The sequence below is a fragment of the Mus caroli genome, unplaced genomic scaffold (assembly GCF_978045245.1).
Source record: "Mus caroli unplaced genomic scaffold, Mus_caroli_1 scaffold_16, whole genome shotgun sequence".
Lineage (NCBI taxonomy): Eukaryota > Metazoa > Chordata > Mammalia > Rodentia > Muridae > Mus > Mus caroli.
Genome location: NW_028227271.1, coordinates 41,954,844 through 41,969,960, shown reverse-complemented (window position 1 = coordinate 41,969,960; position 15,117 = coordinate 41,954,844). Strand labels below are relative to the sequence as shown.

Below are 15,117 nucleotides of genomic sequence, written 5' to 3'. Positions count from 1 at the left end.
TTTGGGCGTCAGGGAGGGGATCCTATAACAGAAAAGCACCCCAAGATGTTCTTCTCATCTTCTCCACTGAGGGAGACAGCCAGTATACCTAGGTTAGGCAGTCACATCCTTTTCACTTGGAAAAGGAAGAACCCAAAGACACAGAAACTGTGAACAGATTGTGTGTGTGTGTGTGTGTGTGTGTGTGTGTGTGTGAGCGAGTGAGCAAGAGAGAGAGAGAGAGAGAGAGAGAGAGAGAGAGAGAGAGAGATCTCGAGTGTGTAAAAGTCACTGCTATAAATCTAAACAAAGCCTATTTTTATGTTTGTTTGTCTTATTTGTTTTTGAAAAAGTTCTAAAACAACAGGAAGAAAAACACATGCAAAGAAAGCCCCGGTGGAGACCTGGTTAACTGTGGAAGAGAGGCCCTTTATAAAGAGAATATAAAATGCACCGGACCCCTTCCCCAGGCAGGCAGGCAGGACCCATTCCCGCTGCCTCCGTGCACCCTCTCAGCCATCCCCCGCTCCTATGCCCTGTCACCCTTCTGCAATCCTTGTAAAAAATACCCCCCCCCCCGCTCATGTGACGTCACGTCGATCCTCCTTCGCTGCCGCTGTCGGATAGAGCTACTTGGTGTCCAGTTTGGCCATCTCCTGCACGTAGATACCGATGCTCTCGCTGTCGAAGAGCAGGAAGTACACATTCTTCAGCGAGGACGAGCTCGAGTCGTCAAAGTGAGCGGAGATGGCCTTGAGGGTCACCTGGGCGGCCAGGTGTTTTGGGAAGCAGTTTCTGCCACTGGGGAACGGTGGGAAGGCAACGGATTTAAGCTTCTTGTCCTCAGCTGCTGACAGGCAGTTTTTGATGGTCTCTTCCAGCTGTTCTTCACATTTGTCGGAGCCCCACTGGGGGATGTGACAGTGGATGACAAATTTGGCTGCGAGTCCACTGGATTGGCTGACGGCAGCTTCAGCAACTTCCAAAGGAGCTTGGGACTTGCGAAGTTCCTTCACTGTTTCCAAGAACTCTTTACCCCCAGCCTTTTTCAAGGCTTTCCCTATCTCTTCCTTGAGGTCGATCTCAGCTGTGGTTGGGTGGACGATGCCCTCCACCCTCATGGAGCCAATATGGCTGATGTCACTCTGGGTCAGGGATAGCTTCTGCCCCAGAACGAGTCTCTTCGAAGACAAGATGGTGAAGCCATCTCCTGGCCCATCCTCCAAGGTGGAATTTGATGTTCCTTCTTTATCGCTGTCCTTTGCTTTAGACTTCTTGGACATCCGTGGCTTGGTGGCCTTGGATTTCTTACCCCCCTTCTTGCCTGATGCGGCCTTCCTTCCTCTTTTCTCTGGGGGTGGGGAGAGAATCGTCTCTGACTTGCCTTTGGTCCCTTGCTTCTTGGCCAGCAGTTCGGGGTAAATTCTCGGCAGGACACCCCCACTGGCGATAGTCACTCCTTTCAGTAGCTGGTTAAGTTCCTTGTCGTTGGCAACGGCCAGCAGGATGTGTCTGGGGGCTATCCGGGCCTTCTTGTTGTCCCTCGCAGCGTTCCCAGCCAACTCCAGGATTTCCGCTGCTAGGTACTCAATGACCGCAGCCATGTAGACCGGAGCACCTACGCTGATCCTGTATTTGAAGGTTCCCTTTTTTAGGTAGCGCATCAACCGGCCTACTGGAAAGATGACGCTGGCCCTGGCTGACCGGGACAGCTTGGACATTTTCTTCTTCCCGCTCCGGCCTGACATCTTGCCTCGATTTTCCTCTCAGCTTGCTGACAGAGTGGTCTCTTGGCACTTACACAATACTGGTGCTGCACCGCGGGCTCCGGGCGACCGGTGGCCTAGTGAGCTCCAATCCCGGCTGCAGGTTCCGTCCGCGTGCGTGTCAATGGCAGCAAGCCGCGGATAGTAGGGGGTGGGGTGGGGGGTGGGGGTGAGGAGAAGCGATTGCTCCTTCTCCACATAGCCACCTCTAGGAGCTGGTGCTTTCTTGAATGCATCACTCCTCCCAGAATTGGACTTTGTGCTGGACCCAGAATAAGCAAGCCTTAAGGCCTTGCTGAAGTTGACGATTCCATGGACCGTTTCTTTCTCCGACTGTAGTTGCTTAGAATGGGGAAAGGGCAGCGGCTCAGCAGTTGGTAGAGACCTCAGTCTTCTTAAAGCTTATTGAGTTGATTCTGGTTCAGGTTATGGGATAATCCAGGCAAGTCTCTAATCTGTCTGAGCAGGAGCTTGACCAGGTAGTTCCTAGGACACGGGACTATAGGTATTGAAAAGATATCTATCTGGTTTTTTGTTTGTTTGTTTGTTTGTTTGTTTGTTTTGTCCTCTTGAAAGGGGTATTGTATTGGGGGGATGGGGGTGAGGACTGAAAACATGTCCTTTTCATTTTACCTTCCTTGTAGTGCGATTTACATTTTGTAATGCAACAAAATGTCCATTGGGTGAGTAGCCAATGCCCTGGGAGCTTAGTTGTGACTCAGTGTTGTCCTTCATAGAACACCGCCAACTACAGCTACGAATGAGGGAAGCCTCTTTGACTCATTAGGTTTTGAAAGCAGAACAAGTGTTTTCAAGGAAGCAAGTAAAACATCGTCAGCTTAGAAGCCTCATCACAAGATGCCTTGAGTTGGAGAAGGAGGGCATATAAAGGAAGAGGGCCTTCCTTTATAGATGGAGATCCAGGCCTAGGAAGCTCGTCTCCTACTGACTGGTCCCCAAGCCCACCTCTGTGTTGCCAATGGCTCCCAAAGCTTTAGCATTTACAGCTGGAAAGAAGAGATAGTTCAGCCTCCTTGCTTTTTCCATCACTCACGTTTCTTAGAGGAGCATGTGTGTGTGTGTCTGTGTGCACATATCTCATTTTTTTCATTTGCTGCATAGTGCTTAATAGTTTTTTTTTTTTTTTTTTTTTTTTTTCCTAGAGGCTATACATGCCTCTTCCTTTTGATCCATTTCCCCTTTCTACTTCTGCCTTTACTCAGGTCATAGAATTTCTTTTTCCCTGATCCTAAACTCTTCAACTACTCTTCTTATTTCTCTCCCTCCTTACCGTGCATCTGTCCATCCATCCATGAGAGCTGCGGCCCAGATAGATGCTGGCATATCAGGCCAAGTCTAAAGGACCTGCCTCCAGGTGCTATGTCTAACTAGACAAGGGAAGATCCCAGAAGGGGTCCCTTGACACTGGCTTTTGCTGCTAGCTGTGGGGTATAGAGGGGAGCCATTAAGACAGGGAGTGAGCCATTGAGCCACTGGGTCCTCTTCTGCCTCCTGGAGACTTCTAGGACCATCACTGGCTAGTCACCCCTCCATCCTTCCTGTCCTATCCCATCATTAGTTTGGACCTTTTTCTGAAAGTAGGAGGATGTGTTCTGGTATTGTATTCTGGGATACTCTGTTAGGCTAACGGGTCCTTACTAGTCATTCTTATCTTTGTGCTTCCTGACGGTGGGGCCAAGAGTCTCACTCATCACCATATCCCTACCTTCTAATACAATTCTGGGTATGTGCTTGATACACACTGTAGCGTGCATGAATGAATGGCATAAATGAAATAACAGACAGTCTGGGGATGGTGTTGAGAGGCCACCCTGGCTAGTTATCTGGGCTTGTGTTTCCGGGGGTCTTATCCCCTCTTGTCAGATTCAGGTCCAGGACAACGGTTCTATTGTTCACAGATAGCATAGCCTATCTGAATGTCTCCCTGGGCAGCCTTCTGTCACACCCTGGGCTCCTGCCCTATCTCTGGCCCCACCTGGTCCCCTTGCTGACACCCGTGTGGTGGGCCTGATGAAAACTTTCATGTGGCCGCATGACTGCTCCTTGATCTCTCTCTCCCCTGTGTAAAAATTCATGGAAGAGTGCACCTGAGTCTCCTTCACTTTCTGCAGTTGCAGGAGGCCTAGGTAATAGCTTACATAACTCCTCCGTGTGGCTATCAAACGTGAAGCTTGATCTCAAATATGGACGTTGTCTGACAGGTCCATTCTTATTCCTCTTTGCTGTGGGATAAGCTGAGGTCCCTAATGACATCAAGGTCACATGACAGTAGTAAAAGGGACTGAAATTAGAACCAGCCATCCACCCTGACCCATCTTAGTCTTTTTTTCCATAAGTGGCCCACCCACAACACTAAATTTGTTTCTCCTTTCTTACTTTCCTCACTTTCAAATGGACCAAAGAGAGATTCTACAAATGTGGTAACTCAAGATGGTTTTGAGTCTGTTATTAATTAATCGCATCTTGTATCCATCATGTATCTGAAGGATATCTGAAAGATGTCTTAGGTCCTGCCACCCTAAGGAGCTGAAGTAGCTCCTAGAGATTGCCTAGCGAAGGGCTGGGTAACTTCTCTCTTCAGTTTTATTAGCTGTGGTTATTAAATTGGGACATCTTTATAAAATGAAATGCTATATAGCTATTTAAAAGAGTCAGCTGGAAAGAAAAGTGTATGACTTATGCATATATTAATTAGTTCAATTTAGACTTCTACAATGTACATATATATAATGTGCCATATTATATATACCATATACCAATTATATATACCATAAATATGTGTAATTTTTATTTGTCAATTAAAATTGTTCAATTGTAGTTACTAATGGATCTCGGAGGCAATGCAGAACATGGTTGAAATAATCACTCTAAAGAATAGCACCAATCTTAGCCATGATGACTTGGCCTTTTTAAAGGAGGGCATAAAATAGCAGAGTGTGAGGTTCACTTACATTTCCTCTTTAACACACAGCCACGGTCCTCCACATCAACCATGCAATCTACTGCAGACACACTACCCCTGTCATGTTCTGTTATCTCTGTCTCTTCGCTGACCTGTCAGTCTTTCATGAAATCTAGTCTAGCACTGCTTACAGATACAGTGATATTGCCAGGGCCAAGCCAGAATGGACATGTTATGGATTGTCCAGGGATACGAATGAATGAATGAACGAATGGAGAAGAGAGAATTTTCCCGCAATTTCTTTCTACCTTCTACTCCTTGAGTGCATGAAGCCAATATCTAAGTCCCACTCTCCTCTCTCCCTCTTCTGGTCCCATCCCTACCCCCTTCCTCTCCTTTAGTATCTTGACTCAACAAGGCTTCCTCATCCTCCCCAGGCTTCAGAGAAATCAGGAGCAGTGAATGATCGAAATGGACCTTTGAGATTACAGTGTAGAGCTGACATTGCCAGTTAAGTCTGGGCAGATCTGACTTAATTGATTAATTTAGTTGTTGAAGCAGAGACAACCCAGAGGCTTGGATCAGCCTCCCCATCTGACAGTGTGCTGGTGAGTCAGATCTGTTGGGGTTTGAGTCTGTGCTCTGGGTACGGCTGGCCTGGGTGACCTTGGCCGTGTTACTTACCCTTGTTGAATCTCAATTTCCTGATCTGCAAAAGAAGACTAAAGTGCGTCTTTGGAGGTCCTGGTGAGGATGAGCCTTGATAACGCTGGTGCAAATGCCCTTTAGAGACTGCAGGAGGTTGAAAGTGCTTATTGTGTGTAGAGTGGAGGAGGTTGCTGTCATTGCTCAGGGAGGAATCCCAAGGCCAGGTCAGAAGAGGTTATAATTTGACTCTTCTTTTGTTCGATGCACTTCTCAAACTGCCCAGGGTTTGCAGCTTAAGCGCATAAATTATCCTGCTCCAGCAGACCCTGTGTTCTGCAGTGAGCCATATGTTGGAGGAGATAGAGATCCTTATCTAGCAGAGTAATATTACCCAGCAAGGGATGACATTTCTTATCAGAGGCGCTGAGGAGTCAGAGATAGGAGCTTTTCTTTTCAATGGCTGCCAGACCTCTATGTCCTGGGCTGGCACGGTGGGTGGTGGGAAGGGCTTGATGCCCAGGAGTGGACAGCTGATGCTGTTGCAGGCATCAGCTGGCCTTCATCTCTTATGACAACCAGGCCTGATAGGCTTGCCTTGTCAGAAGTGGGTCCTTTAGAGATTTTTGCATGTGGATGCTCTGATATCGACTAGGCAGAGGAGAGTGAGAAAGGAAGAGGGGAACCTCATAATGATGCAGGCCAACATTGGGTGGAGGCGGAGCCCCAGCCTGTGTCAGGCTCCCCTTTCTAGGAGCACAGGCAATCCTCTGCTGCATGGACAAAGCCTGGCTTTCTATGCAATGGCTCTGTAGGGTAGAGTATCTCTGTTCCTACTAAAACCAAGCTGTTGGAGTGCTTCTATGCTCCTCCCAAGTCAGCTTCCTAGAGGCTCTGTGCCTTGTGCTCTGTCCTGGAAGTTGAGTTGTATGGATGCATCCACAGGGTGGCTGAACTGTGAAACGCTCAGCTTCTATCGGGAGGACAGACCTGGAGTTTGTTCTCCCTCTGACACACTGCTGGTCCTTTCCTAATTCAGGCCGTATCTACACCAAAGGTCTACACAGAACGTGCCATCCCTTGTGATACTTGCCAAATGGTCCCCTTAAAGCCTCAGTTTCTTTGTCTGTAGCAGGATGAAGTGATGTCAGATCTTTCCATCTCTCCCATGACTAGCTTTGAGGGTCTCAGTTTCAAGGCCATGGCTTTCTGAAGGAAAAGACTTTATGCAGCCCCTGAGACCTGTTCTGAGGAAAAGCTCACTGCAGATGGGGTACCATCATGGACCTGGTTGACCCCATGCTTTGGGAGTGTGACTTGTATAAAAGGCACATGATCAGGGTTCTTTCCTTCCTGATTTTTGGGAAGTCTAGTCCTGTCCTGTCCAGCTCTGCTCTCAAGTAATAATCTTACTTCATCAAAAGGAAAGAGAAGTGGTTTTCTTTCTTCCGGGACCCCTTCCCATCAGCAGTTCCTCTCCCTCTGCTTCTTTCCTGGTAGCCCCACATCTCCGTTTCCATCTGTCTCTTCTCTCTCCGAGCAACCTTATCTTGGGGCTTTGGGTTTTCTTGTCATACTCAATTTTGACAACTCTCATATCCCTTCTCAATGACCAAGCACAGATACTGAAAGCCTAGGGCTGACTATGCCCTTCTTCAACTTAAATATAGCCAGCATCTCTCTGTCAGCTTCAGGATTATAATCACAGCTCTTGATATAGCATTTATGGGTCCCATCAACATCTCCCCTTCCATGAAGCCAGTGTGGTCACCTTTGACCCTCCTGTTCTCCACCCCATGTCAGGCGTCAGTCCTCAAAACCAGGTTTCACTTCCTGTTTTCCACTCTGCATTTTTCTCGACTTGTGGGATTCGATCCTCTCATTTTGCATTTGTGCTTCTGTAACCCGTGCCTCTGCCAAGTCCACCTTCACCTCGGGCTGCCTATGTGGCTGTGAGGTTTGCATGCATGTGTCTTTGTGCTTATTAGGTAGTGTCCTTTTATTTCCACTTGAAGGGCTTCCTTTAACATTTCTTTAATACAGGCCTTGCCATGTGTAGCCCTACCCCAACTTCCTATTTGTCTAGGAAGGCTTTTCTGTGCCCTCCATTTCTCAGAGAGAGCTTTCAGATATTTGACTGGCAGTTATTCTTTCAGTATCATCTCACTCTGTTAATTTTCAGGATATTTGCTGGTGAGTCTACAGATATTCTGAATGACAGTTCACCTGTATATGGCAAGTTAGAGTTCTGTTACTGTTTTCTGATGCCTATGTCTTTGGCTTCTGAGACTTTGATTACAATGTGTCTTCGTAAAAATCCCTTCACTATAACCAGATTGGGGTTCTAGCTTTAAGTTTATTTCCCTTCCTGGTTATGAAATGTTTTCTATGATTTTTTTTTTACAATGTTTTTCAGCCCTTCCCCTGTCTTACTTGATGATGTACTAGAAACTTTCTGTACTCCATTCATTGTTTTGCTTCCAACTCGTTTAAGATGTCTTTGAACTCAGTCATTACTTTTCCTAGTGGATCAAGTACGCTGTGGAAGTTACCTGTAGAATTTTCAGTTTGGTAATTGTGTATTGGTGTCAAGATTTCTATTTGATTCTTCCTTTAATGTTTTTGGTCTTTGCTTACTTTTGTTGGCATGCTCTTTTCTGATACCATCTAGTAGTTCCCATCGAGAATAGTTAGGCTGGCTGGTAAAGTCTATGGGTAAAGTTACTTCTACAACTCTAAATATGATAAGATACTCTGGCGCCTAGATAATTGGGTAGGTGGGTCTACATATTGGGTTTGTGGGAGCCATCATGGAGCCTTGAGTCATTTGGATAAATTCATAGTGTAAGTTTTCTGTGGCTAAGCCTGGGTCAATAAGCAGAGTTTAAGATCTAGGTCCAGGAGTACAAGCTAAATCCCAAGTCCATGAGGGTTGATTCTACACTGAAGTTCAGCAGGGTATTTTCATTAATGATAACCCAAAGCCTGGATCTGTAGAAGTTAGCCTCGTAATGGAGTTCATTAAGGTAGGCTTGATGTCTGTGTCAGACTCAGGGTTCTTTCTTCTCCTCCAAATGGAGGCAACTCTTTCCCTGGTTATGCTGATATGAGACAGTGTAATGTTATCTCATGAAATGTAAAAGACCTTTGAAGTACATCTTCTTCTTTTCTGTTCTACCAAGATCCTGTAACCCTTCATTTGGATTCTTTAGCCCTTGTGGTTGAATGATGTTTCAATGGGTCTTTCTGGGATGAACAGATGCTGAAGTTCCTATTCTTCAACTTGATGCTGTGGCTTTTGTTTCACTCCTGCCTTCCTCCATTATGTTTAAACCTTTTGAAGGATAAAGTCAATCTCTACCACTGCAGTCATAGCAACAAAACAAAACATGATAGCACCGTTTTCATTCTATGTGCTGGGAACTATTATAAATTCTTCCTCCTCACCAAATTATTTTATCCTCATCTGACCGCCACGGTACAGTTGATATTGTAGAATTCATTTCTCAGATGAAGCATCTTAGGGAGAGAGGTTAACTGCTGTGTTCCACCCTCCAGTCTAGATGAGAAATGGTAAAAGCAAGATTCAGAAGTTCAATTGGCTCTGGGATGCTTGCTCTTAAGCCCTCTACAATGTTCTAAGTGGCTGTCAGCAGCAGCTACTGCTCATCCATGAATCAAAGGACAACTGTCCCATCACTCTTTCAGTCTATGCCCTGGATGCAAAGATAGCAGCCTGGCAAAATATAAGGAAGTAGAGGTTAGGAATCTGGCAGACCTGAGTTGAACTGTAGGTTCTTAGCTGGTGGTTGTGAGCAAACTAACTTCACTGAGCCTTGGCCAGTGTGGGAACAATGGTATTTATCCAGTACAGGATGTTTAGGACTGCCATAAACCGGTTGGGAAAGTTGCCATGTTTAAATAAAATGCTACCATATTTTTCTCAGGTAAGAGTAGATGGAAGGGAGAAAGCTACAAGGGATAGGATGACCTTTATTCCTGTTGACAGGGAGAAGGAATAGAGTCCAGTTGCTGTTAGACACAGAGGGAAGCCCCTGCCCTTTGGTTCAGCCTTAAGGTGTCATTACCTTAAGTCACACTAGCCACTGACATTCTTTGTAGGACCAAGTGATGTAGAGATCTTGGTGATTCCTGACCCAAGCCACAGTATTCAAAGTCTCTTCGTATTTTGGGTTCTCTGGTCGTTCTGAGCCTCCAGACAGTGGGTGCTTTTTCACGTGGAGATACTGCTGTGTCCTACCCTCAGCTTTCCCGCCCTGTGAGCATTCTAAAGAGGCCCCAGAGATGGCTTCTGATCCTTTCCAGGAAATCCAACTGGGTGCTCTGAAATAGAGTTTCTCAGTAAGGCTTGCTTCTGAGGATTACTTCACTCCAGGGCTCCATTCTCTCTCAAGCTGCCTTCCAGTGCCCAGGCACAGCTCTGCCTCTGTCCACGACTCTGTCTCTTCCTCCACTCTTCTACACCTCATTACCTCCTTCTGACTTCAAAGGAACAGAGGTGCTGGCCTCTTATAAACCAGCCTGCCTTAGCAGCAGATTCAGCCCCTGGAGATGGGGAAGAAGCACATTTGGCCCTGTTATAGCCACGGAGAGCTGACTCAATCTGGATGTTGGACTTGCTGTACAATCATCCCTGGAAAGTCACAGAACCTTCTTGGCCCCAGGCCTGGAAGGGAGACCATGGCCTCACTGAAAGCAACAGTTCAAGCTGGCTGCCTTTCCATTGGCTTGCTTCCTCTTGGAGTATTGTTCCTTTGCTTCTGAGAATCTTTGCCACCCAGAGCAATGCACCGACTCAATGCACAGTCTCAATAACATTTAGTGTCATGCAGATTTAACTCTATTCATTAGCAGAAGTAAATTCTTAGCCATCATTCTCAATCTCCCTACTTGCCTTCTGTCTTAGCTTCTTTTCTTATTGCTTTGGTTTAAAAAAAATGTTCTGACAAAACTAATTTACTAGAGAGAACATTTATTTCAGAACACAAGTTACGGTCCATCAAAGTAGGGAAATCACAGCAATGAGAACTTGTGTGGTGAAGCGTCTATCCAATCTGTAGTTTTTCCTTCTCATTCAGTCCTTGCTTCTAATCCAAGGGTGCTACCCACAATAGATGGATCAGCAAACCTCAAGCAATCCAGTCAAGAGAATTCCTTGTATATACCCAGAAGCCTATTTCCTTGGCTTCTCTAGGTCTCATGAAGTTGACAATTAAGACTGACCATCACAACTGCTAATGCTAGTTCACTTATATACCAGTAGTATGATTTAGGTGAAATTATAGTTCATTTTGTTCTAGCTTCCTCATCTGTACTGTGAGATATTGACAGGACTGATTGTCTGTGGTTGCTTGAACTGGTGGTTACAATACTGCAGCACACACACCCCCTTCCCCCATAAGACTGCAGTCATACCTTTTCCATGATGGCATAGTATGTTGGACACAATGTACTTTCCTTCCTTGACTTTGAACTTAGCCATGTGACTTCTTGTGCTCTATGGGAAGCATAGTCTTATCGCCCAATTGGAGAACAGAATGTGTGGAAGGTTTCTCTTCTGTCACGGTCATGGTAAGAAGGGGCCTTTGGTGATAGAGTGTAATGTAGAAACCTTTCCACAAGCCCTGCTTACATCAGCCAACACCTAGGTGACCAGCTGCCAGGAGGGTGAAGAATAAGCGCTTGTTATCATATGCCCTTGAATTTCTTGTTTCCCTGTTCCCACCTCCCTAGTGTTGGGGTTACAGATGTGTACCACGATGCTCAGTTATTTGGTTCTGGAGATTAAGCTCAGGTCTCTGTACATAATAAAGAAGCCCTCTACTGAGTGAACTACAACCCCAGCCCTTTCCTCTTCCTTTCCTTGAAGCCCCTTCTGATCATAACTGGGGCCACCAGAATCCTCTAGAATCATCTCCTTATTTTAAACAAATCGACAGCTTTAGTTCGGTTTGCCTCCTAAATACCCATTTGCCATGTAACCTGATATTCCCAGGTTTGAGGGGTTAGATCATAGGCATTGTTAGGTGGTCTTTATTTTAGCTTCTACAACCCACACTGGACATACACAGTATTATATTTCTATCAATTCATCCTGTTATTATAAGCCCTAACATTTTATCTATGACAGGAAAATGAGGTGGAGTGCCCTCTGATGATCCCCTCACATCCCCTTTAAGAAGAATTTGTTTTACTGGAAAGATCGCTGCTAGGAAACAGGTATGGTCTTTTGCCTGTCAGGCACTACAAGCAGTGGGTTTATGAGACACAACAAAGTCATATAAGATTCTTAGGTGCCTTTGATGCAAAGCAGAGACACTTGGATTGGTGATACTTATCATGCGTAATCGTGATGGGTGTCATGTTGCTTAGGATGTCCCTTGATAGGTAAAAATGTACCATATTAGCGATTAACTGAGCTGCCTCAGAGGGGCCACATGGCAAGACCAAGGACATCCAACTTCTATCTGTCCATGATGATCTGGCAGCCAGGAGACCCTCTGATCTTCCCCCACACAATGGATTTCAGGGAAAAAGAAACTTCCTGACCTGACTGATATCAATTTGAAGGAAATAGCTGGCTTTTGTGGGACAAGAAAACAAAATCCAGCAAGCATGACTTTGACTGGTTTGTATTCTGCTGAGTAGCTGGCTACAGCATGAACAACTACCTTCAGATTTGGGGCAAGGGTATGAATCCTGGAGTGCTATGTTAACCACTTGTGGGTGAACACAGGGTGGTATAAGTAGGGAAAGGAAAAGAATCAGGAAACAGCAGCTCCCAGGCTTGTGGGGTTCCAGCATGGGCTTTTATGGTATTGCCATCAGAAAGTAGACAGATACTTTTGGGTTCTGGTAGCTAGCTGCCTGTCTTTCTATCTGGTTTCTGCTATTGATCAGTAAGTGCCCTTAGTCCAAGCTCTCATTTCTTCCATGCCTGGGGTATCCTTACTTGGGATTTGGTGTTATAATAGCTTTACAATAGAGGTTATATAAAAAATAACTAAAAAAGGTGTATGGAAGGTGGGGAACTTGGGAGAATGTCTATGCTTGCAAGAATGTGAATATAAGTATGCATTTGTATACACCCATATATATGTGTGTGTGTATATATATGGTATGTATGTATATGTGTGTCTGCATATAAGCATTAAGTATATATAGGGATGTATATGTATCATATATGAATATTCATTTTATTTACTGTATAATTCATAAGGGTATTTCTCTGCTACTGATATATCACAGTATAAAGAGGAGTCCCTGCCTGCCTTACTGTGAGATCATCCTGGTGTCCTCTGAGGAAATTTTCAAGTTGGGACTGAGAGATAGTGCTCGGTGGAATCGTGAATGGTGATTTCCTGAGACTCCCCACCACTGAGTAACCATACAAGAGACTCCCAGGCCTGCCTTTGGGAAGCATCTGAACCATATCACATCTTGATACCATACACATTTCTCCTGGGTGTACTCTAGGCCCTTTACCCCTAAAATCAGACTTAGAAGCTAATATTCCAGAGTTCAAGGGGATTTTGCTGGGAATGCATACCATGTTGCTTCTCTCCTGACAGCCTGTGGTTTCTGCGAGCATCCTCCTCCCCTCTTCATTTATTCATTCCCCCACCACCCAGGAAAATTGAATGTGCTCTATGTATGTGCAGGCATGAGCTTTCTGGACATAGCATGTCACCATTTCCTGTTTGGTCACTCTCGCCTGCTTTCCTTCATCCCTGTAAGAGTCAAACACCCTTATTGTACCTTCCTAGCTAATAGTAATCAGAACGCCAAAGCTCCTCTGTTCATCATGAGCCTCTTCCCCGATGGCACAGCTTCTAAATGCTTTGTAAGTTCCCTGTGGCCTTCCCCTGCCTGTCTAGTGAGCAGATTGTCTACTGCTGTCCCTGCAGCTGCAGAGGGATATTATTGATCCCAAAGCCAGGAGACAACAAAGAACTTTCCAAAGGGCACAGAGCTAGATTGACACTCTGCCACCACCCCAGCACCTTACCTTCCCACTGCTCCCGAGGCCAGAAGTACAAAGCCAAAGAGGCCCTAAAGCCTTCTCTTAAATGTGGTGAACAAGTCCTGCAGAGAAATTGTGTCCAGTTTAAAATGTACAGTTCAATCTTGGGGTTACAAACAAGAGTCAGAAAGTCATGAGCCGCTTGGGTGCAGTCTTCATTCAGAGACACATGAAAAGGCGTGTGCTCTCCCTACAAGGCATGGTAGCCTGACAGACAGCCTGTAGCTCACTCTCTTTCTCTATACCACGTTCTGTTTTGTAAACTTGTTTTCTACCCTGCAGTTTAGCATCCATCATGATTAAAATTCCTTCTGGTAAGTCCCTCTTCACAAAGGGATTCGGATCTAGATACTATGTCTTCCCATCTGGTGTATGGGGAAGGATGCAGTTGGTAGGTAGGATGGTTTCTGAACTCAAGCATATCCTCTCAGTTCCCACACAGGTTATCCATCCCCCTCCCTTGCATACAAAAAAAAATCTTCTGCCCAGCTGCAATTCAAATTCCCAGTCTCCACAAGGATGCCAGAAATCCCTCTGTTTAGCAGCTGGGTATGAGGATACAGAAGCCTAACCCATATTCAAGTCATAGGTAAGACTGCACAGCTCCTTGTGATCTGGTGGTCCCCTATGCAAGCACCTTATTAATGGAACATTTGTATTCTTGGGTGGACGGTGACTTGGCCTGATGACCCTTTCTTCTAAAAGCAAAAATGTCTCTGTCCCTATCTCTCAGGATTCTCCAGTGTGTAATGTGGTCCCAGACTTTGCCATAGTTCTTTCAAAAAGATGCACTAGATGAATTAATGAACAGCAATCCCCAATTCATCAGTCTAAGCATTTGTGCCAGTTATCTTATATATCTACCTTGGAAGAGGGAACTGGATTAGATTGACCCGTGGCAATCTCAAAACAAGAGAGACTGTCTTAATCAACGATTGACGTGGGAGGGCAGCAGCATCCCTGCGTAGGGTGGCCTGGGTTGTGTAGGAAAGCCAGGTGACCATGAGCCTAAGCATGAGGCAGTAAGCAGCACTCCTCCATGGTTTCTGCTTTAGATTTCTGCCTTGGCTTCCCTTAATGATGGACTGTACCTGTAAGAGGAAACAAATCTTCTCCTATAAGATGCTTGAATCATGGTTTGTCATGGCAACAGACAGCAAACAAGAGCGCCTTACCTCTTTCCATTGAATGCCTGTGTAATAGTTTTAACTTGTTATACAAAGCAATAAATACTTCTCAGGGAAAGCTAAAAATATGCATCATTTAGAAGTAACCAATTAAATAACTGCATGAGTGTATGACTCTATCATCTATCTATCTATCTATCTATCTATCTATCTATCTATCTATCTATCTATCTATCTATCTATCTATCTAATCTATGTAATATGGTGGTAGATCATAAATAGGCCCTTTACTAAGTACACAATAAATTCTTCTAACTTTGCCATGCATGTTTCTGTTACATCACCACAGGTTCCCTGGGCCTCGGTTTTAACCATGAACAACCTGTAGTGGTAAAGCCTTTCATATTTCTCCAAGTTTCTGTTCAGCCCTTTAGGATGATTGAACCCTCCCCACTGTGATGAACAATCATGATTCTCTTAGATGCGCCACATGATGAAGTTTGTGAACTATGAGGAATATATCACACAATTCAACATACCGTGAATACTCAGTAGTTAGACAGAATAGTATTTACTGTGAGTCAGGTACTGTAAGCTCTGAACTGCCAGTCACCTGATTTGTCCAATCCTTGA

General features: G+C 45.2%; 1 long non-coding RNA gene and 1 pseudogene across 1 annotated transcript in view; one reads left to right on the top strand and one right to left on the bottom strand.

Moving 5' to 3' along the window:
- The window catches only part of LOC110310163 (uncharacterized), a 205,261-nt gene that overhangs the window by 183,065 nt on the left and 7,079 nt on the right, over positions 1-15,117 (top strand). The gene's annotated exons all lie outside the window — the stretch shown is intronic.
- Positions 309-1,836, bottom strand: LOC110310162 (core histone macro-H2A.2 pseudogene; annotated as a pseudogene).